The sequence below is a fragment of the Pan troglodytes genome, chromosome 7, assembly GCF_028858775.2.
Source record: "Pan troglodytes isolate AG18354 chromosome 7, NHGRI_mPanTro3-v2.0_pri, whole genome shotgun sequence".
Classification (NCBI taxonomy): Eukaryota; Metazoa; Chordata; class Mammalia; order Primates; family Hominidae; genus Pan; species Pan troglodytes.
In genome coordinates this window covers 104,419,144-104,445,384 of record NC_072405.2, presented here as the reverse complement: position 1 = coordinate 104,445,384, position 26,241 = coordinate 104,419,144, and the positions used below count along the sequence as shown (strand labels likewise).

The 26,241-nt window shown below is 43.3% G+C and overlaps 1 protein-coding gene across 4 annotated transcripts in view; it reads left to right on the top strand.

The window, feature by feature from the left end:
• Window positions 1-17,584: 17,584 nt before the first annotated feature.
• The window catches only part of CDH17 (cadherin 17), a 90,426-nt gene continuing 81,769 nt past the window's right edge, over window positions 17,585-26,241 (top strand). The window contains exon 1 of one of the 4 annotated variants that reach the window (XM_063817320.1): window positions 17,585-17,838. The gene's annotated coding sequence lies outside the window, so the exon portion shown is untranslated. Of the gene's footprint in view, window positions 18,061-26,241 lie in introns of all 4 variants that reach the window. The other 3 variants (XM_063817321.1, XM_063817322.1, XM_016959685.3) reach the window with 3 other exon arrangements.

Sequence of the window (26,241 nt, the reverse complement as noted above, 5' to 3'; positions counted from 1 at the left end):
TCTAGAGACATAGGCGGAGTTGATCTGCCACATGGGTGGATGGAGCTCACACCTACTCTCTGTGGCCCCTTTATCTCATCACAACCCCGCGAGGCAAGCAGTAGAGTCTCCCTTCTACCAAGAGGCTAGGAGAGGTTCAATAACTTAGCCCAGGACACTCAGTGAAAGGACAGGATTCTAACTCCAGCCCTTCTGGATTCCAAGCCAGGGATTCCCAACTACACCCTCTGGGCCCCTCTCCCTCCCCTCCTGTGATTTTCCAGACTTGGAGGGCTGGAAGTAGGGCTGGCAGTTCACTGGATGTGAGGGAACCCAGGCGGTCCCTTAAGGTAGGTGTGTGGCTGTAAGTGGGGTCCTCATTGCCTGCTGAAAGCTGGCCCCGCAGGCCCTGGTCTTTATCCTGCAAGCAGCCGTGCTAAGCTCAGCCTCAGCTATTAGCAATAGGAAGTGTGTGGGAAGCGCAGAAGCTCCGAGGGGACCTTTTAAGGTAGCCGGCAGCTCAGGCACAGGCCTGGGAGGAGTAAACAGAGCGCCCCGAGATGAAGCTGGAAGCGCCGGGTTGCGGGGGTGACCCCAGTCCTGAGCCCCAGGAGAGGTGGCTCTGACAACTGCGAGGTCACCCCCCAGTGACAGACAGCAGTGAATGAAGGTCACGGCCTCCACAGAGATGGTGCGAGATGGTGTGAGGCAGGGCAGCATCTCTGAGTCACCGCGGGAGACGCCCACAGTCTTGCCCCGGAACCCAGGGACTCGGCCCGCGCTGTCTCCACACTGCCCTGCCATAAAACACAGGATTCATTGTCATAAAAGCTCCTCACCCACGGGCGGCTGCACACTGGCTTTGCCCTCAGCGCGAGGAAAAGGCGCTTCACTTTCTACCAATTCTCATCTGACCTGCCCAAGTCCTCAGGGATGGGCTCCCCCGCGCTGGGAGGGGAAATTCTCTGCCAGGGATGCAGGGAGAGGGAGGCGCAGCTCGGGATTCCTCCAGACTCTGAAGCGCCAGAGGGCGGATGGGGGAGCTGTGCGAAATACTCAAGACAAAACCCGAGCAGATGGGGAAGAAATGGGCTTAACTGTCCGCTTTCCCACCTGCGGGCGACCTGGGGAGGTATAATGAAGCCTATTCTCTTGGAATTTGAAAGAGAAATCAAGCGGCAGTTGTTTTCGTCTTTTCTCCTCAAGAAACACAATTTTTTATTTTATTTTATTTTTATTTTTTTGGACACAGAGTCTTGCTCTGTCGCCCAGGCTGGAGTGCAATGGCGCGATCTCGGCTCACTATATCCTTCGCCTCCCGGGTTCAAGCAATTCTCCTGCCTCAGCCTCCCAAATAGCCATCCCAAATAGGGATGACAGACATGTGCCATCACGCCTGTCCAATTTTTAAAAATTTATTTATTTATTTATTTATTTATTTTAGTAGAGACGGGGTTTCACCATGTTGGTCAGGCTGGTCTCGAACTCCTGACCTGAGGTGATCCACCCGCCTCAGCCTCCCAAAGTGTTGGGATTACAGGCGTGAGCCACCTTGCCCGGCCACAGTTTTTTTAGGGGGGAAATTCCCAGGATACACACATGACTTTGACTCTGTGTCCGCAGAGAGAGAGGGGTGGAAACAGGAGCTGTGGGGCGGGCTCTTCTCGGTTCAGATGCTCCCTGTGACCCCGAGCGTGTCGTGGTTTTCCCTACTGTACCACGTGAGGGGCAGCAAACACTTGTGTGTGTTTGTATGTGTGTATGAGTGTGTGTGTGTATGAGTGTTTGTATGTATGTTTGTGTGCGAGTGTGTGGTGTGTGTGGAAGTGTGTGGTGAGTGTATGTGTGTGGTGTGTGTATGTTAGGGTGTGTGTGTGTACGTGTGTGTGAGCGTGTGTGTGTGTGTGTGTGTGTGTGTGTGTGTGGCTTCTCTGTGCTTTGGAGCAGAGCACAAACTCTGGGGAGGAGGAATTGGGTGACTGCAGTAAGTCATGGGACCCCAGGCTGCTTCTCAGCTCCTGATGGAGGACCAGTGCCGCCAGGTGGGGGAAGGACGTTGTGAGCACAGGAGCTGACACACTGGCTTCTGTTGAAAACAGTGGAGGGGAAATTAAGGAAGCCAATAGAAGTGCTCATTGGAGTGAAAAGTCTCAGGCAGCTGATTGGGATGGGAGAATCTGGATCTGAGGATTTGGGATCACTTTATTCACGCTTCAAATAAGAATTTGGAAGTCTCCACATTCATGTGCAACATTTATTTTTCTTTGTTGACAATTTCTTCCTTTATTTTTCCTGTTATTCCCTCCCCCGCCCCTCCGCGCTATTCACTAGTGCAGTGAGGGCCTGGGAGTTTGGAGTTCCGGGAAAAAAACATTGAGAACTCTGACCAGCTAATTAGATCTACTCAGAGAGCTTGAGTCAGGCACACCTGGTTCCACCACTTCCCGGGTAAGTTATCCTGGGGAGGTTACTTAACCTCTCCAATCCTTGGATTTCTCACTTATAAAATGGGGGTGATAAATCTCTCCCTGTCAGGGTGGGCATGAGGATTGGATGCAAGGGTCTGCTGCAGGTGTGTTTCTAGCCCTCCAGCCTGACAGTGTCACCCTTTTCTTTAATATCCCAACAGACTCACCCAAGGCCCATTCCACATGCTCTGGCTTGTCCAATCTCCCCTCCCTCACTGCTCTGGGAATTCTGTGGGGGATTTGCTTTCCTTCCTGATAACCTCCCACCCTGGTTTCCTGCCTCTTTGGAGCTGTGAAGCCCCCTCTGCATCTTTCCTGCCACGACTTCCCTTCTGTATTCCCTCTTCTTCCCCTCCCACTATGTACTAGGAAAGGCATCATTCACCAGGGTTGTGTGTTTATGGAAGATTTGGGCCTATTTGGGGTGGTTTAAGGGGGTTTACAGCCCAGATCAGATAACAACTTAAAACTGAGTGCTAGACATTACCCTCTTATGTCTCTCCACCTTCTCACTGGCCGTTTAGCTAATTCGACATAACCATCCTCAAATCATCCCCAAACTCAGTTATCACAATCCTGTGTATTAGCAATTTAGGATCAGCTGGGTGGCTCTTCCAGCTTCTGCTGGATTTTCATATGGGTCTTCAATGAACTGTGGGTCCATTTGCTAATCTTGCTGGGACCCTCTCACATGTCCGGAGGCTTGGCTGGGACACTTGGGCTCTGGTTCATGTGGTCTGTCAACTTGAAGCAGATGAGCCTTAGGCTTGTTTGTGGACATGGTGAGTGAGTGTGATGCAAGATTTCCGAGACCTGGGCTTGAACTGGGACTCCACTGCATTCTGCTGGTCAAAGCAAGTCACAGGGTCAGCCCATATTCAAGGAGAGGGGAAATAGACACCATGTTTGAATGGGAGAAGCTCCAAAGCCGTATTGCAAAGGACACAGCCACAGAAGGAGTGAAGTATTGTATCCACTTTTTGCAACCTTCCGTGCCGTCTTCCCCCTCAGGGTCTCACCTATTGTCCTGTTGTTGGATCTTCAGTGTCTCCGCCTGGACTAGAGCTCTTTCCCAATATTATCTTCTCCCTATTCTATGGGCCCCGACTCTTCTTTCTTTTTGAAGAAGTCTCCAAATTATTGTATAACATTTATTTTTCTTTGTTGACAATTTTTTTTCTTTCCAATCATGTTCACAACTGAAAAATATCCTAAGTGTGTTTGAATGAAGTAAACCAGTGGTTCTCAACACGCTGGGCACAAGAGTGATCTGCAAAGTTTAAAAAATTTACTGATATCTGGGTTCCACACCCAGGTCTGGGGTAGGTTTTAGATATTGCTATTGCTTAGAAGGTCCCCAGGTTGTTCTAAAGTGTAGCTAGGGTTGAAAACTACTGGAATACATTAAAACACCATGCACCTCTGAGATGAATTTCTCACCTAAAATATGGACATCTACAAGCTGTTTTTATTTTTGTTTTTCTTTACACGAACAGTTTCCTTTTTCCTATTCCATTGATAAAGCATCCAGTGCATTTCAGGTGCTCACTACATATAAGCTATCATCATTGTTACTCCTGCTATCATAGGCAGTATAATGTTGTGGTGAGGAAGGATTCTGAAGATGGGTCACCTCTCCTCTCTCTGCCTCAGTTCCCTCATCTGAAAATGAGGATAATTAAAATTCCTTCTTCATAAATAGCTACCTACATCATAGGATTGTTGTGAGGATGAAATGTCTATATGGTTATACTGAGATGCACTGTAAGTGTTCGGTAAGCAGTGGCTAGCGTGTCATTACTGTTTTATTCATTCAGCATCCCACGGTTTACTAAGCTTATCCTCAGTTTGCTTTACTCTTTGGTCCAGTTTCCAAGCAAATGTGATGACAATGGGTAGAGAGGTGGTGCTGCCATTATTCTGGGCTGGGGCATGCTAGTGTTGGAAGAATGCAAAAGAGACACTTCCACTGCTTGGGGGAACACTTAGCTCTGCCAACTGTAGATTATTAAGAACATTAAGAAAATTCTGTGGCAAACTTGTGTCTCCCCTTTCTTTTCCAAGTTGAGTTTTCTTCAGCCCAACATTCGTTTTGTGTGCCTTACACTTGTGCAAGTGCTTGAGTAGTGTGTGACGGGCATACTTAGCTCAGTGCAGATGTCTTGGAAATAGTAGATGTGGGCAAAGATGTGAAAATCTGCTAATAGGAGCCTGGGCCAGGTCTGAGTGCCAGCCCGGGGGGGCAGTCAGCAGCACACTGGGTAGGGGCAGGGGGACAGAGGACATCTTGGAATTACAGGGAGTCTGAGTCAGCAGGACCCTTTGACATTTAAATACACATACAAGGAAACTGAATCTAGAAGAGTTAAGCACATTCAAAGTCAGGGACCTGGTGATTGGTAGAGCTCTGACTAGGGAAATCGTGGAAATTGCAGCTGTTATTCTTTGCATCCTGTGTCAGGAGTTGTGTTAGGTCTTTTTTGTTTGTGATAAGGTCTCACTCTGGCACCCACGCTGGAGTGCAATGGCTTGATCATGGCTCACTGCAGCCTCAGCCTCCTGGGCTCAGGTGATCCTCCCACCTCAGCCTCCCAAGTAGCCAGGACTGCAGGTGCATGCCACCACGCCTGTCTTACATTTTTTTGTATTTTTTATAGAGATGGAGTTTGACCATGTTGCCCAGGCTGGTCTTGAACTCCTGGACTCAAGTGATCTACCTGACTTGGCCTCCCAGCGTGCTGGTATTACAGGCATGAGCCACCGTGCCTGGCCGTCTTTAGTATTTTAGTAACATCTTACTAAACTCAAGAAGTAGATATTACTGGCTCCATTTTGTAGTTGAGAAAACTGAGGCTTAAAGATGTTATGACAGGCCGGGCGCAGTGGCTCATGCCTGTAATCCGAGCACTTTGGGAGGCTGAGGCAGGTGGTTCACCTGAGGTCAGGAGTTCGAGACCAGCCTGGCCAACATGGTGAAATCCTGTCTCTACTAAAAATACAAAAATTATTCGGGTGTGGTGGCAGGTGCCTGTAATCCCAGCTACTCGGGAGGCTGAGGCAGGAGAATCTCCTGAACCCAGGAGGCGGAGGTTTCAGTGAGCCGAGATTGTGCCGTTGCACTCCAGCCTGGGGGACAAGAGTGAGACTTCATCTCAAAAAAAAAAAAAAAAGTTATGATGTCACAGCAACCATGTGAAGAGTCAGGTCACAGTATTGCCTATAACACTATGAGGACTGTTTAAGGCATTGGAATGACATCTTTTAAAACCCTGTACAATTTCTTTTCATCTTGAAACAGATTGCTCACCTACGTACAGACCCTGAATGAGATTACCTCCATGGTATGACTTCAGGAAGACCCCATGTTAAAAAAAAATCTCTCCCCAAAAGTGAAAACCAGAAAACCCAAATCTCACTTCAGTTTCCTTTCATCTCATTCACTGAGATGTGAAAATGAATTAGTACTTAATTTAAGGTCTTAATTTCTGATAAAATAGTAACAGTCTTGAAAGAAACTAAACCTTATGTGACCTAAAAGAAGCAACACGGTGTCAGGGAAGGAGTACCCACATCCCTTGTGAGTATGTGATCTCATATTTTCAGCAGCCTCCTTGGCCCAGTAAAAGCCATGTATGTGGAAAATTATGGAGAAATGGCACAGATAAGATCTTATTTAGTGGGAAAATATTTAAATTATAAAAATATTTGGAAAACATTCATTTTTTAAAAAATAAATGGGGTCTTTCTCTGTTGCCCAGGCTGGAGTACAGTGGCACAATCCTAGCTTACTGCAGCCTCAAACTCCTGGGCTCCAGCAATCTTCCCACCTCAGCCTCCCAAGTAGCTGGGACTACAGGCATGCACCACCGTGCCCAGCTTTTAAAAAAAATTTTTAGTAGAGATGGGGTCTTGCTTTGTTGCCCAGGCTGGACTACAGGTGCACACCACTGTGCCCAGCTATTTTTTTTTTTTTTTTAATTTTTAGTAGAGACGGGTCTCGCCTTGTTGCCCAGGCTGGACTTGAACTCCTTGCTTCAAGCAATTCTCCTACCTTGGCCTCCCAAAGCGCTGAGATTACAGGCATGAGCCACTATGCCTGGCCAGAAGACATACAATTTTATTATAGTCTTTATTATAAACCAATGGATGTGATACTATTACGCAAAATAAGATGGAGAAATTAAAAAAATGATAACTCTCAACAGACAGCAGGCCTGACAATGCCTCATAAGCACAAAAACATTATACAATCAGAATGCAGTATAATAGAGTGGTTACGTTTTTAGACTTCGGAATCAGACTTCCTGGCTTCAAATCCTGGTGGTACCAATTCACTAGCTGAGTTACTTTGTGGAAGTTTACTTAAGCTCCCTAGGTCAGAGTTTCCTCACTAGAAAATAGTGATAATAATAGTAAGTACATCATAGCTAATGCTTTCAGATCGGAATGAGTTAATGTTATCTTTTTCCTGGTGCAGGACCCTCTGTACAGGAATCTTGTCATGATTATCACCTTATTGCTAGCAATGTGGTTTTTGAATTAAAGCAACCATTTTCCTGGTTTCTGATCATTATCTTTGTACTAAACAGCCTGGGATTACCCCTCTGCAACTATAATTTAGGACATGCACATAGCTACCTTGACTTAGATGGACTGATCTTGCACTGGTTTTCAGCTTGGCTCTGACATTCAGAACTTTGGCAAATGTGCACTGGTCAAGTGTTTGCAGCGAGAGGCACTGCAGAGGGGAAGGCAGGCCCTCCTGTGTCGCTTTCACTAGGAGGTGGCCGTGGCAGAACTAGCTTCCTCTGAAGTCCCAGGTGGGTGACATGCCATGGACTGGGGTGTGATTCTCAATCATGTCTGCATCTAGAATGCCTGTGGTTCTACCACACACTCGGCCTCACCCCCATTTCCCAGGCCTCTGGTCCTACTGAAGGTCAGATAATGAACTAAGGCAGGAATAGGATTCTTTTTGCCATTTGATATACAAAGTTGTGGGGTGGGTCGAAAGAGGGCACAGGAGGAAGAAAGAAGGTAGGCCACGTTCCCAGAACTAATCCCAACCCAAACTTTAAAAGCACACAGCTCAAGTGCTTCTATAACAACCACCTTTTCCATTTTTCCACCCTCTGAACATCCAGCCATGAACAAGGGCAGTTCTTTTTTATCCTTTTTTTTGAGATGGAGTTTTGCTCTGTCACCCAGGCTGGAGTGCAGTGGTGCAATCTCAGCTCACTGCAACCTCCGCCTCCCGGGTTCAAGCAATTCTCCTGCCTCAGCCTCCTGAGTAGCTGGAATTACGGTCACGCACCACCACGCACGGCTAGAACAAGGGCAGTGCTAAGCATGATCCAAGGACATGGTTTCCCAAGGGGAGCCCTGGAGTGGGTCGCTTAGGGTACTGTGCGGGGCCAGCTAGAGAGACAAAAGAGCAGCCCTGTCATCAGTTGCCTGCATCTCAGTAGTTCTTTGGAATAGCTCTGCCACCAACTACAAGCAACCGTTAGCCTAAGCTTGGCAGTTGGCCGACATCAGAGGCCTGGCAGATGGCCCATGTGGGAGCCCTTCCAGGACCTCAGTCGGAATCTCCAACAGATGACATTTGCCTAGAGAGTGTGGTAGGTTGGGCAATTCTTGCTCCCATAAGCATCTACAAATCTCTTTAGCAGGAGAGGTTCTGGTTTGCAGGCCATGGGCTTGGATGCATATCTGTCTGTGAATGCTCCTTCCCACACATCCCCTAACCAGAGATAGAATCCTGGAACAAAGTGTACTACTCCACGCTCAACATCGCAGGTTTCTTCTGTTAGAGACATTTGCTGACATTCTTGTTTTCCTTACCTGTGGGGCAGCATGGAGAGAAATCACAAGAGATATTTGAGGACTTGTGTTGAAATTTAGATTCTTCCATCTTTTAGCCATGGATGCTGGGGCGAGTCACTTAATCGAAAAGAGTTTCTTTATCCGTGAGATGGGGATAGAACAATATTTACCTGAGACATTTTAAAAATGGCATCGTAGGTAGATAATGAACGCTGTTTTTCAGAATCGATGAATTATTTTTCTCATGAAAGAAGAGATGAAGTCCTACTTGGAATGACGCAATAATGCTCAGTGCTCCTCTCCTCAGGTATGGACTTCTCCGAGGGTCTCAAGATAGCCTTGATGGTTGGCATCACACCTTGATGCTTCCTTCCTCACTTTGTTTGTTTTTGGAGATGGAATCTCACACTGTTGCCCAGGCTGGAGTGCAATGGCGCGATCTCAGCTCACTGCAACCTCCGCCTCCTGGGTTCAAGCGATTCTCCTGCCTCAGCTCCTGAGTAGCTGAGACTACAGGCATGTGCCACCATGCCTGGCTAATTTTTGTATTTTTAGTAGAGACGGGGTTTTGCCATGTTGGCCAGGTTGGTCTCGAATTCCTGACCTTAGGTGATCCGCCCACCTTGGCCTCCTACAGTGCTGGGATTACAGGCGTGAGCCACTGCACCCTGCATTTCTTCCTTACTTTGTGATAAACTTTGCTTGTGTGTGTGTATGTGTGTCTGTGTGTGTGTGTGTGAGAGAGAGAGAAAGATGGAGACAGAGACAGAGGGAAAGAGGGAGAGATTAGAGATTATGATGGTTAATTTTCTGTATCAACTTGGCTGGGTCATGGTGTCCAGGTATGCAGTCAAACACAATTCTGGATATTTCTGTGAGGGTGTTTTGGATGAAATTACCATTTTAATCTGTGCACCGTGAGTAAAGCAGGTTGCCCTCCCTAGTACCGGTGGGCCTCATCTGATCTGTCAAAGGCCTGAAAAGAACAAAAGACTGACTTCCTCCAACAAGATGGAATTCTGCAGCAGACAGCTGGCCTTCAGACTCCAGCCAAAACGCTGGCTTTTCCTGGGTCTTCAGCCAACCAGTCCACCCTGCGGATTTTAGATTTGCCAGCCTGTAATTGCATGGGCCAATTTCTTAAAAGAACTCTTTCTGTATAGAGATACATATCCTATTGGCTCTGTTTCTCTGGAGAGCACTGACTCAGAGAGAGACGAGAGACAATGAGAACATTGGCATTCTCTCTCTCTCTTTTTTTCCCTGAGACAGGGTCTCACTCTGTCACCCAGGCTGGCATGCAGTGGCACGATCTTGACTCCGCTTCCCAGGCTCAAACGATTCTCCAATCTCGGCCTCCTGAGTAGCTAGGACTACAGGCACATGGTGGCCACACCCCGCTAATTTTTGTATTTTTTTTAGAGATGCAGTTTTGCCATGTTGCCCAAACTGGTCTCGAACTCCTGAGCTCAAAGCAATTTGCCTGCCTTGGCCTCCCAAGCTGGAATGACAGGCCTGAGCCACTGCACCCCGCCAATATTGGCATTCTCTGCTGCCTTCTCTGGACTGAGGAACTTCACTCAACAACTGGGCTCACAGCCCTTTTTCCACAGAGATTTTGTGGAATAGCCTTTTTGTCTCATGCCTGCTTTTCATTTATTTGCTTGTTTGAGATAAATTAAAAGCAGAAAATGAAGGAATCGTTTGGTGATTATTAGATTGCACTACGTTTAAGTGAATCTTAACTCAAAGTAAGACCAAAGACACACACCTATTCCTCTTTTGAAGATAAAAGACAACACAAGCCAGTTTCTACCAACCTAGTTCTATTATAAGTACCTATAAGATAAGCATCATGATTTAATCATTATAATATGATAATAATAACAATAGATGCCACTTTGGAGCCCTTCACAGTTTGGGCATACACAGGCCCTTTACATATGTTATTGCTTAAACATAATTGATGCCAGAGACCTCACTCAATACATTGAGGCATCACTGCAGGCTCGCAAATTATAGTGCTTACTTTCTTCTTAGAAATGATATATTAAGAAATATCTGTCTCCAGACATTTTTCTGTCATATACTTTCCTGTTCAGCTCTAAGTCTATCTTCTCCACAATCTTCAAGTGATGCAGTAAATATGTATGCTGCAGGGGGTCATGTTTGTCTAGATCCAATGGTAGAAAAGCCAGCATGATCTGAGAATGTGTTATTCTGGCTAATCGGGTATTCTGGTTCTATGGATTTCACGTGACCATTTGTGGCTGAACAGTGTCAGATAAACTTAACTCAATAAAATACATTTAATGCTTGGCCTCTTTGGAATATAATTGTGTTTTGATGATGAGTCATAAACTTCTTTAGGATATCTGGCTGCGTTTGAGTCATGTTTGTGGTCATCAGTTCTCATTGTATTGTATCCCTGCTTTCTAATCAATAGGATGCTAAATAAATTAGCTTTTATTGCATTACTTGCCACAGGGGAAAAGGGGCTGCATTTGTCTAAAATATCCTTCATGAGCTATTTAAAAGTGATATAAGGTAATGGGAAAAAGGAGCTGGGAAATACACATTCTTATTTTTTTGTTTTTCACCAGCACCTGCCAGGCTCTCTGAACACTTTTACATTTGCTGCCTAGATAAATGACCGTGGCATGATCTGTCTTCAGAACTCACTGGATTTCCTGAATATGCTATTGTCTTTCTTGCAAGGATTAGAATTTTGACCCAGGAAATGCTCTGTGTATGACCCCTGCAGCGACACCAACCACTGGTGTCCATAAAGTGCTGCTCCATGGCAAGTGAAACGCAGACAGTGGGGAAAGAGTTTTGCAGGCAGGCTGCCCTACGTTAGAGGACAAGCTACGTCACTCACCAGCTGTGTGACCTTGAATAAGTTACTCAATTTCCCTGGACCTTCTTCTTTTCTGTCAAAATGTGATGATAATATCTGTGTCATGGTGGTTGGGGCAAGAGAGTTATAAAGGTTCAACGAGGCAATTAATGTAAACTGCTTAGTACATCGTCTGGAATGATAATTTACAAATGGCACATAGTATAATTGTTTGTAACCTTGTCATCAGCTCAGATTTCCCTGACCAATGGAGATTCAGACAAAACTCTCTAGAACTTTAAATTATGCTGCAATGATCCCCACAATTCGTGCCAATTCTGGAGGCTTAGTCTCAAGTGGACAATCTTCCCATTTTCACTCCATCCCCCCTCACTCCCAGGCCACTGGCTTTGTGCCTGCATGTGCTATTTCTGTTTCACTTTGCACCCACCTGGACGTGAATCCCAGCTCAGGGGAGCGATTTTACACTATTCAGATGCTGACAAGGTAGAACAGTTCTCATGCTTCAATACTCATTTTAGTACTTCGACTTCCAAATTTTTCCTTCTAATTCAGAAATGTTCACTCAAATTTTCTGTAAGGCCAGATCAAGAATGTGAAATAAAGAAAATTCAGCACATGGTACTATGGTTGAGTAGTCTCTTCTTGGGCAGCTTTCCAGTGAGAACATGTTCATTTTTATCCTTAAGGAGGTAAATTACTTTGTTATTTTATAAAAATCACCATTCACCCAATTATTGACCCAGACCCTCTGTTCAAAAACAAGAGCAGAATGTGTGTTTGTGTGTGTGTATGATTTTTCACACTTGGTATTTTTAATAGAAAATTTAAAGCATAAGCAAAAGTAGAGAGAATAATGTAATGAGTTAATGAACCCCCGTATGCCATCACCCAGCGTAGGGAAGAATCAGCTCATGCCCAGTCTTATTTTATCTCTGCTTCCCCACACCACACTAGCCACCCCGTTCAACCCAAATGGATTCTTTTGAGGCAGATCCAAGGCAGCAAACCATTTTGTCCATAACGATGTCCATATGTATTGGTAAATGATAAGAACTCTTTTTAAAAATTAAAACCACATAACCATTATCATACTTAAAAATAGATGACATTCAAATTTCTCTAATTGTATTATTTTTTTCCTTTTTTATTTTTTGAGAGTTGGTTTGTTTCAACATTCTTTTGAATTTTTTTTTAATGTACAGGTTTCTTCTCTCCTTTGTTTTTCAGTTTATATATGGAAGAAGCAGAGGCATTGTCCTGCAGTTTCTCACATTTGGTATTTTGCTGATTGCAACCCTGAAGTGCATTTCATCTGCAACCGTTTTTTTCTGACCAGCGTTTCTTATAAATGCTAGACTCTAGAATTGGAAGTTTGATCTGATTCAAGTCCAACTTATTTGCCAAGAATCCTCCATTAGAAGTATCGCATACTTCTCTTAGGAGACGCATATGGACCAGTTGTCTCTGTGATGCAGCAGCTGCTGATGATCTTTGTTTACATCCATTATTTCAGTAGGGGTTGCAAAATGGCAATATTTTAATTCTATCATTCCTTCATTTATTATTTGAAAGACTTACATAAAGAGAAACTTTACCTTGAAAAATTACCCTGATATACTGTTTATACAGCAAGGACAGGCAAAACCCTTGATTCCTGCCCTGTATTTTCATGTTTATAATGTGGTTCCCTGGCATCCACTAAAGGTGGTCAGTGAGTATTTGCTGTCAAGTGTAATTATGATCTCATGGATTTTAACACATTTGATTTGTTTAAATTCATCAAAGTCATTGTTCTTACTTGTTCTCAAAATTTTCCATACTTTCCTAGTGATAGCCACTTCATTTTGGCTTCTAAATGCTTCGAAACAATCACAGTTTTTAGTAAATTCCTTGGTGTCTGGTATGTCAAATGTGCTAGGCACATGTACTTTTCCTGCCCCAGAATATGGTCAGCAATTTCTCCAAGGAGGCTTGATTCCTTTAAATATCATTTTCCAATGATTTTTCAAAATTATAGGGCCAGGCCCAGCATTTTGGAAGGCTAAGGCAGGCGGATCACGAGGTCAGGAGTGTGAGACTAGCCTGACCAACATGGTGAAACCCCGTCTTTACTAAAAATACAAAAATTAGCTGGGTGTGGTGGCACATGCCTGTAATCCCAGCTACTTGGCAGGCTGAGGCAGGAGAATCACTTGAACCTGGGAGGCGGAGGTTGTGGTGAGCTGAGATTGTGTCACTGCACCCCAGCCTGGGCAACAAGAGTGAAACTCTGTCTCAAAAAAAAAAAAAAAAAATTATAAGCTGGCTTTAGGGCTGCCCATTGCTTAAGAATTGGTCATTGTTCCCAGCTTTTTTCAGTGGACAGAATTGAAAACACTACTTTAAAGAAAATGCATCGTGAGTTCATACTAATATTTTGAACCTGAATTTAGTATCACAGCGTTTTTTAAAATTTAGCTCCTTTGATTTTATATTTATCTATCTTCTCTCTTCTACCTAAAATCTTGGTTGCAGACAATATTAACATAATTACTTACTTGCCTTACTATATATATTTTAGAATAATTAATATTGATATCATTGCTAAAAGTATGATTTCTGAAAACAGTGTAAGATTTCTTTTTGTTTTTGTTTTTGTTTTTTGAGACAAAGTCTCGCTCTGTGGTCAGGCTGGAGTGCAGTGGCACAATCTTGGCTCACTGCAACCTCTGCCTCCCGGGTTCAAGCGATCCTCCTGCCTCAGCCTCCCAAGTAGCTGGGACTATAGGCGTGCACCACCACGCCCAGCTAATTTTTTATATTATTAGTAGAGACGAGGTTTCACCATGTTGGCCAGGATGGTCTCAATCTCTTGACTTCATCATCTGCTTGCCTCAGCCTCCCAAATTGCTGGCATTACAGGCATGAGCCACCATGCTTGGACAACAGTCTAAGATTTTTCTAGGTAAATTTTGGTATCTGACTGTGTACTCTTCTAGGTCTCTTATGCTATTCTGGAATCAAATTGATTACCGGAAAGCTATATCCTGGATGGACCTCATTAACTAACACTGCTATGGAAAGTCTTTACTCAGTTGCCCTTTAATGTTCTGTCCTTTGCTTTCATCAAGGGCGGACATAGAAAAATGCCAGTACAGAGAATGTCTCCATATCTTCTACACAATCACTGCAAAGAGATTTCCTCTTATATTGTCAACCTGAATGACAGAGAAATGCTTTCTAAAATAAAATATTTATTTGGGTATAGATCATTGCAATGGGAATATGCCTGCCATAGTAAACTATGCATGGATTCAGGGAGGTAAAGAAAGACAAAGGTTTTTGAAGGAAAAAATAAGGAGGATTACATAATTATTTTGAAATGATTATACTTGGCCATAAAGATTAATAACAAGGGTGATCCCAATGCAGTTGAACAGGCAGTTGCTGGGCAGATGTCCTTGTAGAAGTATTTTTTGTGTAAGGTTGCAGTGGCCATTGTGCAAGATTGTGGTTTTTGAGGCTTTTGTGATAGTTTTGTTATTAGGCATACAAGCATGAGAACCTGTCTTCATGGTCTTTCACAGGTCTATTTGTCAGGGTTTGGTTTGATTTTTAACATTGCCAACTCCATTTTGATTCTGGCAATTTCATAATTGTTAGGTGAATCTAGAATTGGTTTGATTTGATCCAGATACAATGCTTTCGGCAAGAATCCTTCCTAAGTAGCATTTCATATCTAGGAGGAGGCACACAATGACCAGCTGTCTCTCTTTCTGTGAGGTAGCAGCCATGGATGACCCTTGCCTAGACTTACTTGCATAGAGGTTTGTGAAATGATAATATTCTAATTTTATTGCCCTCTCTTCGTTTATTAGCTGGAGGATTTCTAGAAGAAAACTTTTCCTCATGATCCACAGCCCATGGCAAACATGATTGAAGCCTGGAAAAGCTAAGGAAAGTGATCACCAGTTGCCTTCCCCAATCTTAGGAGAAACTTAGTGACTCCAGGCAGCGTCTGAAATGGAGACCAATGTATTTAGACCATGCCGTCTGGGGGAATTTATGTAAATATACCGCAGAGGGATAAGAGCATAAGAGTTAATAGGGCTGATTTAACATTGCCTACTTGAATATTAGAGTTTGCCCCAAGCAATGATTTTAGTTTTGGCATAAATTCTTCCAATTCTTTTTTTAGACTGTTGTAAAACAGAGTCAGTTACCTACGAAGGCCTCTTCTGGTTGGTAGCAGTAAAGCCACCACAAGGGCAAGTGATGCGAGAAGGGCATGGCCACGGTGTCAGGGTAGAGGTGGTGACTAGGACATCGCATAGATTAGGAACAGCCTTCACAGTGGCAACGGTTGTGAGTCAGCACGCCTGATTCAAATCCTGGCTTTGTCACCTGCCAGCTATGTGAACTTGAGCAAGATATTTGACTTCCCTGAGCCTCAGATTCCTCGACTGTAAATGGGGATTGGCGATTTGACTTGCCTTTCAGATTTGTGCACATTAGAGATAACATAAGCCAAGCACTTTGCCCAGTGTCTGGCACAGAACAGACGTTAGCTAACTAGAGGTCAGCAAAGTAACTGTTTAATTAAATAGTTAAGTGAAAATTGAGCCCACCCCTAGATCCAATACATGAACATTTCTGGTGGCAAAGTAACCTGTGAGTCTTTAAACTAACTTTAGATAGACTCTATGCAATTCGGCTATAAGTGTGCAAGTTTCCCGCTGCGAAGGGTTCTAGACTTCACAAAATATGAAGACATTGCTGCAGAATTATAAAGTCAGGGCAATGATTTAGTGGCTACCTACAGGAATCAGAGTTCCCACCGTGCTTCCCAAAGCCATTTGCTGAGAAATATTAATAGTACGACAAAGTCGTGTTCACTGTGATGTCTAGTGACCCATCTTAAGGTCTCTCACTGAAGCTTGCTGTATTTTATTTTTTAAAATAGAAACTTGTAAGAGGATCTGAACTTGACTTTCTGTGGCTTTCTCTGTATTTGGTCTGGTATGTTAATGACACCAGGTTTTAATTTTAGCTTCCTAACGGCCTAGGTAATAGCACGAGATAGGGTGATCGGCCACCGGTTGCTTAGGCTTGTGACAGATAAGGCTAACTGCTATCAGTTTCTGGTCTGAGTGTGGGTGGAAGATGAATGAAAAATACTTTTAAGTCCGGGCAAGTAGAGCTGAAAGGCTCTTTAGAAAAGTAATTTATAGAAAATGTTGGGATCTCCTCTTTATACCTTCAACATGTACTGAAATAACTTGGTACCATTTTTAGACAAACAGGGTTCAGATCTCCCTAACAAAGACCTGTAATCCACCTTAGTTTTTACTTCCTTGGTTGGGCCATTATATTTATGAGCCCAAACAGACAGAGGAGTGGTGTGATATCGAGGGTCCCCATTAGAATTCCCAAACCCATATTGGTGAAGAATATCAAGGCCAAAGAATAGCCTTGGAATTGGGATTCAGTCCCAATTTGCCAGTCTCTAAATTTTTGGTCTTAAATAGTGTTATGCCCAACCCCTATTAATCTTATAGGGATTCAGGGTTCGAAAACCTCTGGCACAAGATTCAAGAGGCTGAAGAAGAGCCACAGCGCCAGCAAATGAGACATGGGATTTTACTGGGGGTTCACATGCAGGGGGACAGGGTCCAGCAGCAGTGGGCTATACAGGAGAAGAGCAACTACTTGCAAAAAGCATCAGTTTATACAACATTTTCACTTAACACCCTCCCCCTAACAACCTCCATCTGGCAACCTTCATTAAACCCAAAACAAAGAACCTCCATCCCCAGTATGGCCCATGTTCCATGGGATGGGGGCGGAGGGTGGAAGGTGTGGTGGGAGATGCTCAGATGTTCCTCATAGACAAGGAACCCATCTCTGCGTTGACCACTCCCGGATTCCCGAGCTCAGAACACACATTCAGGTGCATCTGCCCTACAGGAGCATGCTCAGATTATGCTTAAGTTATTGCTGTCAGGTGTGTCTACCTTAAAACCAATATGCCTTAAGGAATAGCAGCCTAATTATTAGGGAGCTGAATCAAGATTGGGAGAAATAAGTTCTCATTGCCCCCGTCAAGCTCAGGAAATATGCCATTGACACTGAGTCCCATGGGACTGGGTCCCTGGTAATTCTTCTTTTTATTTTTTATTTTTTTACTTTTACTTTTGGTAATTCTTTCTATACTTCTTTGCTTTGTGACCAAAAAAGAAAAGGAACCTGTATTCCAGCGACATAAAAAAAAAATGATTTCAAAAAGTCCAAGGTCCTTACAGACCATGTTAAATTCCAGAACAAAGATCAGCAGGTCAGCATTGCTGTATTGGGAGCCACTTTCTACCCTGGTCCTGAAGAGGATTTTCAGTATTGAGGGAGGGTACATTTTAGAAAGTCCACTGAATCGAGATAATTCAGTTATTGCTGGGGGCAAGGTGCTCCTGGCATTATGCACAACTCTGAATAGTACCGGTTGGCTATGCCTGGCTTGTCTGAGTTCAGCCGAGCTACACCGAAGTTAACCACTTCCTCATTAGCTGTGGGAGAGGATGCCTGCCTCCTGGACAGCTGAAAGACAGCAGCTGCATTCGAGGGGGTCAGGTGGTGCTATTGCTCTGTAACAAGGGAGATGGGGAGGAAATGTAAACGGATATCAGTTGGAGCGGAGCTGTGGAGGGAAACGCTCTAGGGGATAAAGTGGTGGGTATTACTGGTTCATGAAAATGCTACCTAAGCAGGCTTTTCAGGGAAGGCAGGATTCCCAACCATATAAAGCTCAGAAAGATCGAGTGGGAGGGGCGACTGCTGAGCATGTAATCACGGCGGAAGTATGATATTTTGGCTGTGGATCTGAGTTGATCAATCTGCTTAGTGGACTTGAGTCCCCCCCACCCCCCCTTGTCTGACTGGGGCTCCTGGGAGGTAAGTAGAGCTGGGCAGGAGGCTCACTCAGCGGCTGCTACGGGAGCTTTGCCGAGGGTAGCCCCTCAGGCTTTATTCTTATTATTGTTTGAATCAGATCCGGATTCAAATCTGAGAGAATCGATTTGTATCTTCTTTGCTCCTGTATTTATTTATTTGTAAAGTAGTAAAAATACCTTCCCGTGTTGCTGTGAAGATTGAGATGCAGAGCAAAATTGCTTGGTAGAGGGTAGACACCAAGCCAGCAGTTCTCAACCTCGGCTGCACGTTGGAACCAAGGGAAACTTTAAGAATGACTGCTGCCAGGCTTCACCAAAGACCAGTCAAATCACAATCCCCGTGGCTCCATGCGGCCAGGGTTGAGAACCCCTGTACTAAAAACTTATTTGTACTGAGAAAAACCTCTCTTTAGAGATAAAGAAGAGGAGTGGAGTTTGGATAACTTCTAGTCAAGTATTGTGTAGTTAACTACCATTGATTTTCTTTTGTATAAAGTGGTAACTTAGAAAAAGTACAGCTACCTCTGTCCTGTAAATCCCTTTAGATATAGTCCTGGTTCTAGGCAATTCCCTTTGTTTCTCATACTTAGGAGAGCAGACTTGGGAAGATCTGAGAATTAAAAAAAAAAGCAAAACCCTCTGGAGCCCTCCCTTTTTGAGAAGCTGGTCTATCTAATCAGGTTTAAAGCAGGAGCATGTGGGCTAAGTGAGACTCCAGCAAGGAAGTGAGGGACCTCCGCCGGCCTCCTCCCAGGCCTCCTTAGAAGGGATCTGACGCTGGCTGAGGCTCATTGATAGAGCCAGATGGTCTCTCCCAACCAGGGCTTCTGTTCTCCCCTCCTCCTCCACTGCACTGTGGGCTGCTCCTGTGGACCACCCGAGGCAAGGGAATTACACAGATTGCAGATGTGAGCTTTCATTTCCTGTGTTTCCTCCTGTAGCGATTGGAAAATTCTAGTTTGAAGATAACATGGCTTTTCCAGAAACTCCTGGATTGTTCCTGAGACCAGGCCCAATGTAATCCTGAGTGGGAAAACTAAAGGGAGGAGAATTTGGCCTCCTTGTCTCCTGAGTTACTAGGTTTAGTCATGTAGAAAGAAAATAGTCTTCGTTCAGGCAGGCAGTTGAGTCAAGTTTATCTAGGGCTGAACTGCCTGAGCTGAGACACTGTCAGAGGGGCTGAGGGGCCATTATGCCCACATTGTCATTTTCTACTTTATCCAGGGCAAAGATAATCTTTGTGTACTGAAATGTTCTTATTCACATTTTAAAAACACAAAAAACAAAAGAGGTCAAATAATAGGTAAAATTAGTTAAAAAAAAAAAAAAAACTTGTATACTTAAAGGAAAATAAATGATTTTGGAAACCGTAAGACATTTCCGATAATAGAACAAAATGATCTGAAGGGCCTAGACCGAGGTAACTGAAAATGTTTAGCCTCTGTTTTGTATATTTATGTCAGTTCAATTTCATTATTTTGCAGTGAATATGCATTAGTTGCAGGGAATACTTTTTTTAAGAACAGCTTTATTGAGATATAATTGACATACCATACAGCTTACCAACTTAAAGTGCACAATTCAGTAGTTTTTAGTGTATTCTCAGAGTTGTGCAACCACCACCACAATAAAACTTAGAAAATGTTCATCACTCTCAAAAGCAGCCCCATGTCTTTTAGCTCTCAGCTCTAAATTCCCCCTCTGCCCCCCAACTGCAGGCAACTCCGAAATCTTTTTTCTGTGTCTATGGACTTGCCTATTCCAGACATTTCATGTGAGTGGATTATATAATATTAGGCTTTTTTTGTCTGACTTTTTTCACTAAGCATAATGTTTTCAAGGTTTAGTCTTGTAGTATCAGTATTTCATATCTTTTTATATGAATATTCTATCATATGGATAGACAAATATTCTATCATATGGATACCACATTATATCCATCAGTTGATGAATATTTGGGTTGTTTCTATCTCTTGGCTATTATGAATAATGCTGCTATGAATATTTGTGTACAAGTTTTTGTGTGATGTTTTTATTTCTCTTGGCTATATACCTAGGAGTGAAATTGCTAAGTCAAATGGTAACTCTATATTTAAGTTTTTGTTAAAACTCCCAGACTGTTTACCAAAGTGGTTGTGTTATTTTACATTCCCACCAGAAGCATATGAGGATTCTAATTTCTCCACATCATCTTCAACACTGGGTATTATCTCTTTTTTATTATAGCTGTCCTGGTGGGTATGAGACACCCTGGTGGGTATGAAATGCCATCTTATTGTGGTTTTGATTTGCATTTTGCTTATGCCTAAGGATGAGCATCTTTTCATGTGCTTTTTAGCTATTTGTATATCTTTTTAAAAATTTCTATTCAGATCCTTTGTCTATTTTTTGATTGGGTTGCTGTAAGAGTTGTTTATATCTTCTAGATACAGTTCATTTGTCAGATACGTGACTTACAAATATTTTCTTTCCTTCTATGAATTGTCTTTCACTTTCTTAATAGTGTTTTTTGAATCACAAAAGTTCTTAATTTTGATTAAGTCCAGTCCAATTTGTTTTTTTTTCTATTGTTATTTGTGCTTTTGGTGTCATAGCTAAGACATCATTTCCTAATCCAAGGCCATAAAGATTTACCCCTGCTTTCTTCTTAGAATTTTATAGTTTCAGCCCTTATAATTTATGTCTTTGATATATTTTAATTTTTCTGAATGGTGTGAGGTCAGGGTCCAGTTTCATTGTTTTGCATGTGAAGATCAATTTCACAATTTACTAAAAAGAGTATTCTTTCCCAGGAAATACTTCTCTTAAGGGCAGAATTTCCAGAGGCAATCCTGTTTTGGTGTCTAATGAGAGACCCACAGGCACAGAAGGGGGACCATTTAATAAGCCTTAGTGTCCAAGTCTGAGTCCTTCCAAGCAAAGCTCACATGCACGCTGGTCTCCTACTTGACCCCATGACAGTACTTCCTAGGCAGTCACTGCACACTGTCTGGCTAAGTGGTGATGACCACCAGGGCTAACATGAAGGGGTAGTGTTCTAGGAGGCGTATGTTTTGGAGAATTAAAACAGCACAGTTCACTATGGCTGTGTGGAGTTTGTTGTGCACATGGGACACCTTGGGGAAGTTGTGGAATAGTCAGTTGGATATAGAAAACCAGAGCTTTGACCAGAGGAGAGATCTCGTCTAGAGAGAGACTCGAGATGTTGGCAAGTAGATGGGAGCAGAGTTGACCTCCACAGAGTGAGTGACAGGACAGGATAACCTGGGATTGGGCCCAAGGAGTTGGATGAGTCACAAGTAGGACTGCAAGGGACTAGCTCAAGAGGTGGAAGGAAAATCAGAGTATTGGCAAGGAAGCCGGGGTAAAGGGAAATTTGAGGAGAGCTCACCATGGTGTTGAAAGTTGTGAGAGGTCAGGTGAGGTGCAGACTGAAAAGCGTCCATCTGATTATCATGAGGAGGTTGTTGGCAACCTCGGTGAGGGTGGTTTCAGTGGAGCAGTGAAGATGGAAGCCAGACACTGTGATCTGAGCATGAGCTGGATGGGAGCAAAAGCTTGTTAGGTGAAATCTGATAAGAGACAGAGATAGGTCTCAGAAAACCAATAAGATGATGGTCATTTCTTGGAATTTAAAGAAAATCCAAGATCAAATAAAAAGCTTAGCTGTCTGAGAAAAAAATGTCTGAGGGAAGATGAGCATGCTCATGTCTACCAGATCCAGCTTGCGTGTTCAACATCAGACCGACTGCATCATTATCTCAGACATTCCTGCAGAAATGGGTTCTACATGGTGGGGTAATTCATCTCAATTCAGAATAGGCTTTGCTAAAGAATATTTACTGGAGGATAAAGCAATGATTCCTTAAGCTAGTGTTTCTCAGAAGGGCCTATGTAATCACCTGCATCAGAAATCCAGAGTGCCAGCCAGGCATGGTGGCTCACATCTGTAATACCAGCACTTTGGGAGACCGAGACAGGAGAATCACTTGAGCTCAGGAGTTCAAGAGCAGCCTGAGCAACATAGAACCTATCTCTACAAAAAATTTTAAAATTAGCTGGTGTGGTGGCACTTGCCTGTAGTCCTAGCTACTTTGGAGGCTGAGGCAGGAGGATTACTTACGCCCAGGAAGTCGAGGCTGCAGTGAGCCATGATTGCATGCTGCAGTCTAGCTTGGGCAACAGAGCAAGGGACCCAGGGACATACCCTGAACCAGGATTTCATAGTGTAAGCCCCAGTTTTAGTGAACTCCAGTTTGGAAAGACCTGGAAGGCATTTGTCCAATGTACAACTGATGATGTGAATACTTACTAGCCATCCCATTCATGAGATTCTCCAGCAACTTCATGGCATGCATAGCTGGAGCCAGATTGAGGGCCCCGCCTTCTGGGCAGTTGCTTGGAGCCAGCATCTATAGATGAAGTTAAAAATCTTCCTGGAATAAACAAAGTACAAAGTGGGTCCACTTCTGTCAGAGTAGATAGTGGGGAAGAAAATCTTTACTAACCTCAAACTATCTTCCTTAAATATTTTTCAGAATATCGCAAGGTGGCTGTCAGCTAAGATTTTTAAACAGCATTATGTATGATTCAGTGTTTCTTACTTAGAACTAGTGATTCATTTTGTTATCTAAGTTTTAAATCTTGTGATAATTCTCTCAAGTGTTCTGGTTTGGAAAACTGCCAAAAACAAAACTCAACAACAGAGAAGCCTCCAAACAAAAACCCCAAACCCAAACTCAGAAGTAAGTATAGGCCAGGCGCAGTGCCTTACACTTGTATTCCCAGCATTTTAAGAGGCTGAGGTGGGCAGATCTTAGACCCCAGGAGTTGGAGTCCAGCCTGGATGGATGAAACCCCATCTCTACAAAAAAAATGGGATATGGTGGTGTGTGCCTGTAGTCCCAGCTACTTGGGAGGCTTAGGTGGGAGGATGGCTTGAGCCTGAGGGGCCAAGGCTGCGGTGAGCCGAGATCGCACCACTGCACTCCAGCCTGTCAGCCTGTGACAGAGCGAGACCCTGTCTCCAAAAAAGTAAGAGCTACATGGAAGTAAGACCTGTTTTGCTTAAATTTATCAGAAAATGGACTCTGTCCTGGCCAGCAAAAGTAGTTAAGAAAGATTCTGCTTCAGCCTAAAACAATGACTAGCAGAAAATTAGTTTCACTTCATTCCACTAAATAAATGTGGAACAAAAACTGTGAACTCTAGGTTTCAGGGGGTTCAAAATTATTTGCTTTTCTGGGTTCCTATTGGCCTTGGTTGAGCCTGCAGGTAATCATGACTATTTAGAATTATTGAATTAAATAACTGAATGGAGTTGAGTCCTAAGAAGTACTTATTGAGTACTAATTGAAGACAAAGTTTCTGCCATCATCAAGTTAACAGAGCAAGATAGATATTAAGTAATTAAAATATTATTTTACACTTCTGTTAGGTGAGGGTTGTGTGTTGATGGACTCATGATAAAATATTCTGAATGTGTAGTATGTAACACATAAAGAACATAAAATGCAAGTACTTGAAAAATTGAGAAATTTAGCACTCATAGATTTCATTTTGAGTTTTAAAGAATAAAAATAGGCCAGGAGCAGTGGCTCATGCCTGTAATCCCAGCACTTTGGGAGGCCAAGGCAGGCAGATCACCTGAGGTCAGGAGTTCAAGACCAGACTGGCCAACATGGTGAAACCCCGTCTCTACTAAAAATATAAAAAATTAGCCGGGTGTGGTGGTGGGCACCTGTAATCCCAGCTACATGGGAGGCTGAGGCAGGAGAATCACTTGAAACTGGGAGGCGGAGGTTGCAGTGAGCTGAGATTGTGCCATTGCACTCCAGCCTTGGGGACATCAAGACTCCATCTCAAAAAATAAATAAAATAAAATAAAAAAGAATATAAATATTAGAAATGTAACATGCTTTGACTTTTAGGAATAATTCCAAGTTTTCATAACTTTTTTGTCTGGGAGGCTATCTAGACTTTCTTACAAATGTCCATAAATTAATTACTTATATATTTTCTAGGGATAATATTGGAGGAATGCTTAAAACATTATAGACAAAAGTGTTGAAATGTTTTCACCACCATGAAGCTGTGAGTTGAAAGCATTAGCCCAAGTCCTTTCACTTGTTCAGTTTTTTTTTTTTTTTTTTGAGATGCAGTCTTGCTCTGTCGGCTAGGCTGGAGTGCAGTGGTGCAATCTCGGCTCACTGCAACCTCCACCTCCCAGGTTCAAATGATTCTCCTGAGTCAGCCTCCTGAGCAGCTGGGATTACAGGCACCTGCCACCACACCTGGCTAATTTTTGCATTTTTAGTAGAGATGATATTTTTAGTAGAGATGACATGTTGGACAGGCTGGTCTCAAACTCCTGACCTCAGGTAATCTGCCTGCCTCAGCCTCCCAAAGTGCTGGGATTACAGGTGTGAGCCACCGCACCTGGCCTTCAGTTGTTTTCATCCTATAAATCATACCTCCTTTGCTTTGGAAAATTAAATCAGTAATATTTATCAATTACATTTTCCTTATTCCTATTATTAGCAAGTCTATTGAACCAGCAATGTCTCACTTTTCATGAAAATGAGTTCCTAAAATGCAGTGGTGGCTACCTGAAACGTGCACATTCTTAACATTTGGATTTAATCTGGAAGGATGTCTAAACCATGTAAGGAATATATGAACAGCTCTCAGAATCTTGTTAACCTGGTATCCCACAGTACAGAAATAGCCTCTGTAATTCAGAAATGCAATAATCACCTGTTAATTTATCTGATGGGTGGCTTAGGCATTTTCAGTGTTTAATTAACCTAATTCTTTGAGCTGGAAGCTGGGGGCTAGAGATAGCAAGTGATGTACAGGGGAACCCCATTTTGGAACTTGGCCATCTTCCAACAGGAATGGGCTCATGCAGGGATTTCTGTCCTTGGACTTTTTTTTTTTTTATTACTCGCATAAAGCTGGAAGGAAAAAAATCTGGCAGAGTCTATAGCTGTAGTGAATAGGATGGGATTTGAATCAGACCAGGGTTGCAGTCCCGATTCTGTAGTCAAAGGCTGTGTGACTTAGACAAGAAATAAAAGCTCTCTGTGTCCCCGTTTTCTGTCTATAAACTGGAATCTACTTTGCAGATATGCTAAATGAGAAAACAGAATTTTAACTGATATACCAACATGTCATGAACATTGTTATTGTTGCTGAAAAACAATGACTATAAATGATACATATGCACTTTACTTTTGAAAAAAAAACTCATAAATTTAAAAGCACTTTATTATTTTAAAATTTTCGAAGAAGACCCAAACTTCTTTATGAACAATGCTGTGTGATGAGACGCTTGCCCTTGATTCCAGGAACTGAAACATGTGGCAAGTGGAAGCGATTTGATTTTGTAGAACAAGCACACTTTATTCAGCTAATGGGAGGGCAGAGGTGTGAAGAATGTGAGAAGTGCTTAGCCTCAATAACCTCATTCTTCTAAATGAGTGATGCTGGCTGTGGGACAAAGCAAGAAGGGCCCTTGCTGAACCCACCAGTCCACCACGGATGTTAACAGCTGGCATGCAACTAGATGGTTTCACTTGCAGGGTCCTGGGGATAAATGAGGTCTATTCCCACAGTGGCTTAGAGCACTCATGAAACCTTCTCATGAAATCTGGAAAGGAGGGAGCCCTTCTAGAGAGTGGGCTGGGCTCTCTTGCTTTCCCTCTGTCAGATGCACACCTGGAGAGGAATGGAAAACACAACCTCAGCTCAGGAGAAGCCAAGAAATGAACATGAGAAGATCCACAGAAACAGGGCCAAGTGTAACACACCGGACACAGACATGACATTGATGCTCACCTTCAGTGTGGATTCCCAGAGTGACCAAAGTGTGGAAATCAGGAATTGGTCTAAAAGAAGCCTTGACTTGAGAAATCTGGGGGCATTGGCTTTTATTGGTTAGTCAAAAACCTCATTTTGATTGGGGAAAAATAAGTTGTTCCTAGGTAAATCCATTCCCTGAATTGTTGGGGGGGCGGGGAAAAGGACTTGGTTTGTGTTTGGGGGAAATTTGCTATCGGTTGTTTCTTGCAGACTTTGGAAGGGACCCTTGGATTTCAAAAGCAGGCACAGCCATATTGTGTCTTTCCTCATGTCTTCTGAGTCATTTATGATGTCTCATGTGGCTGGTTATCAATGAACT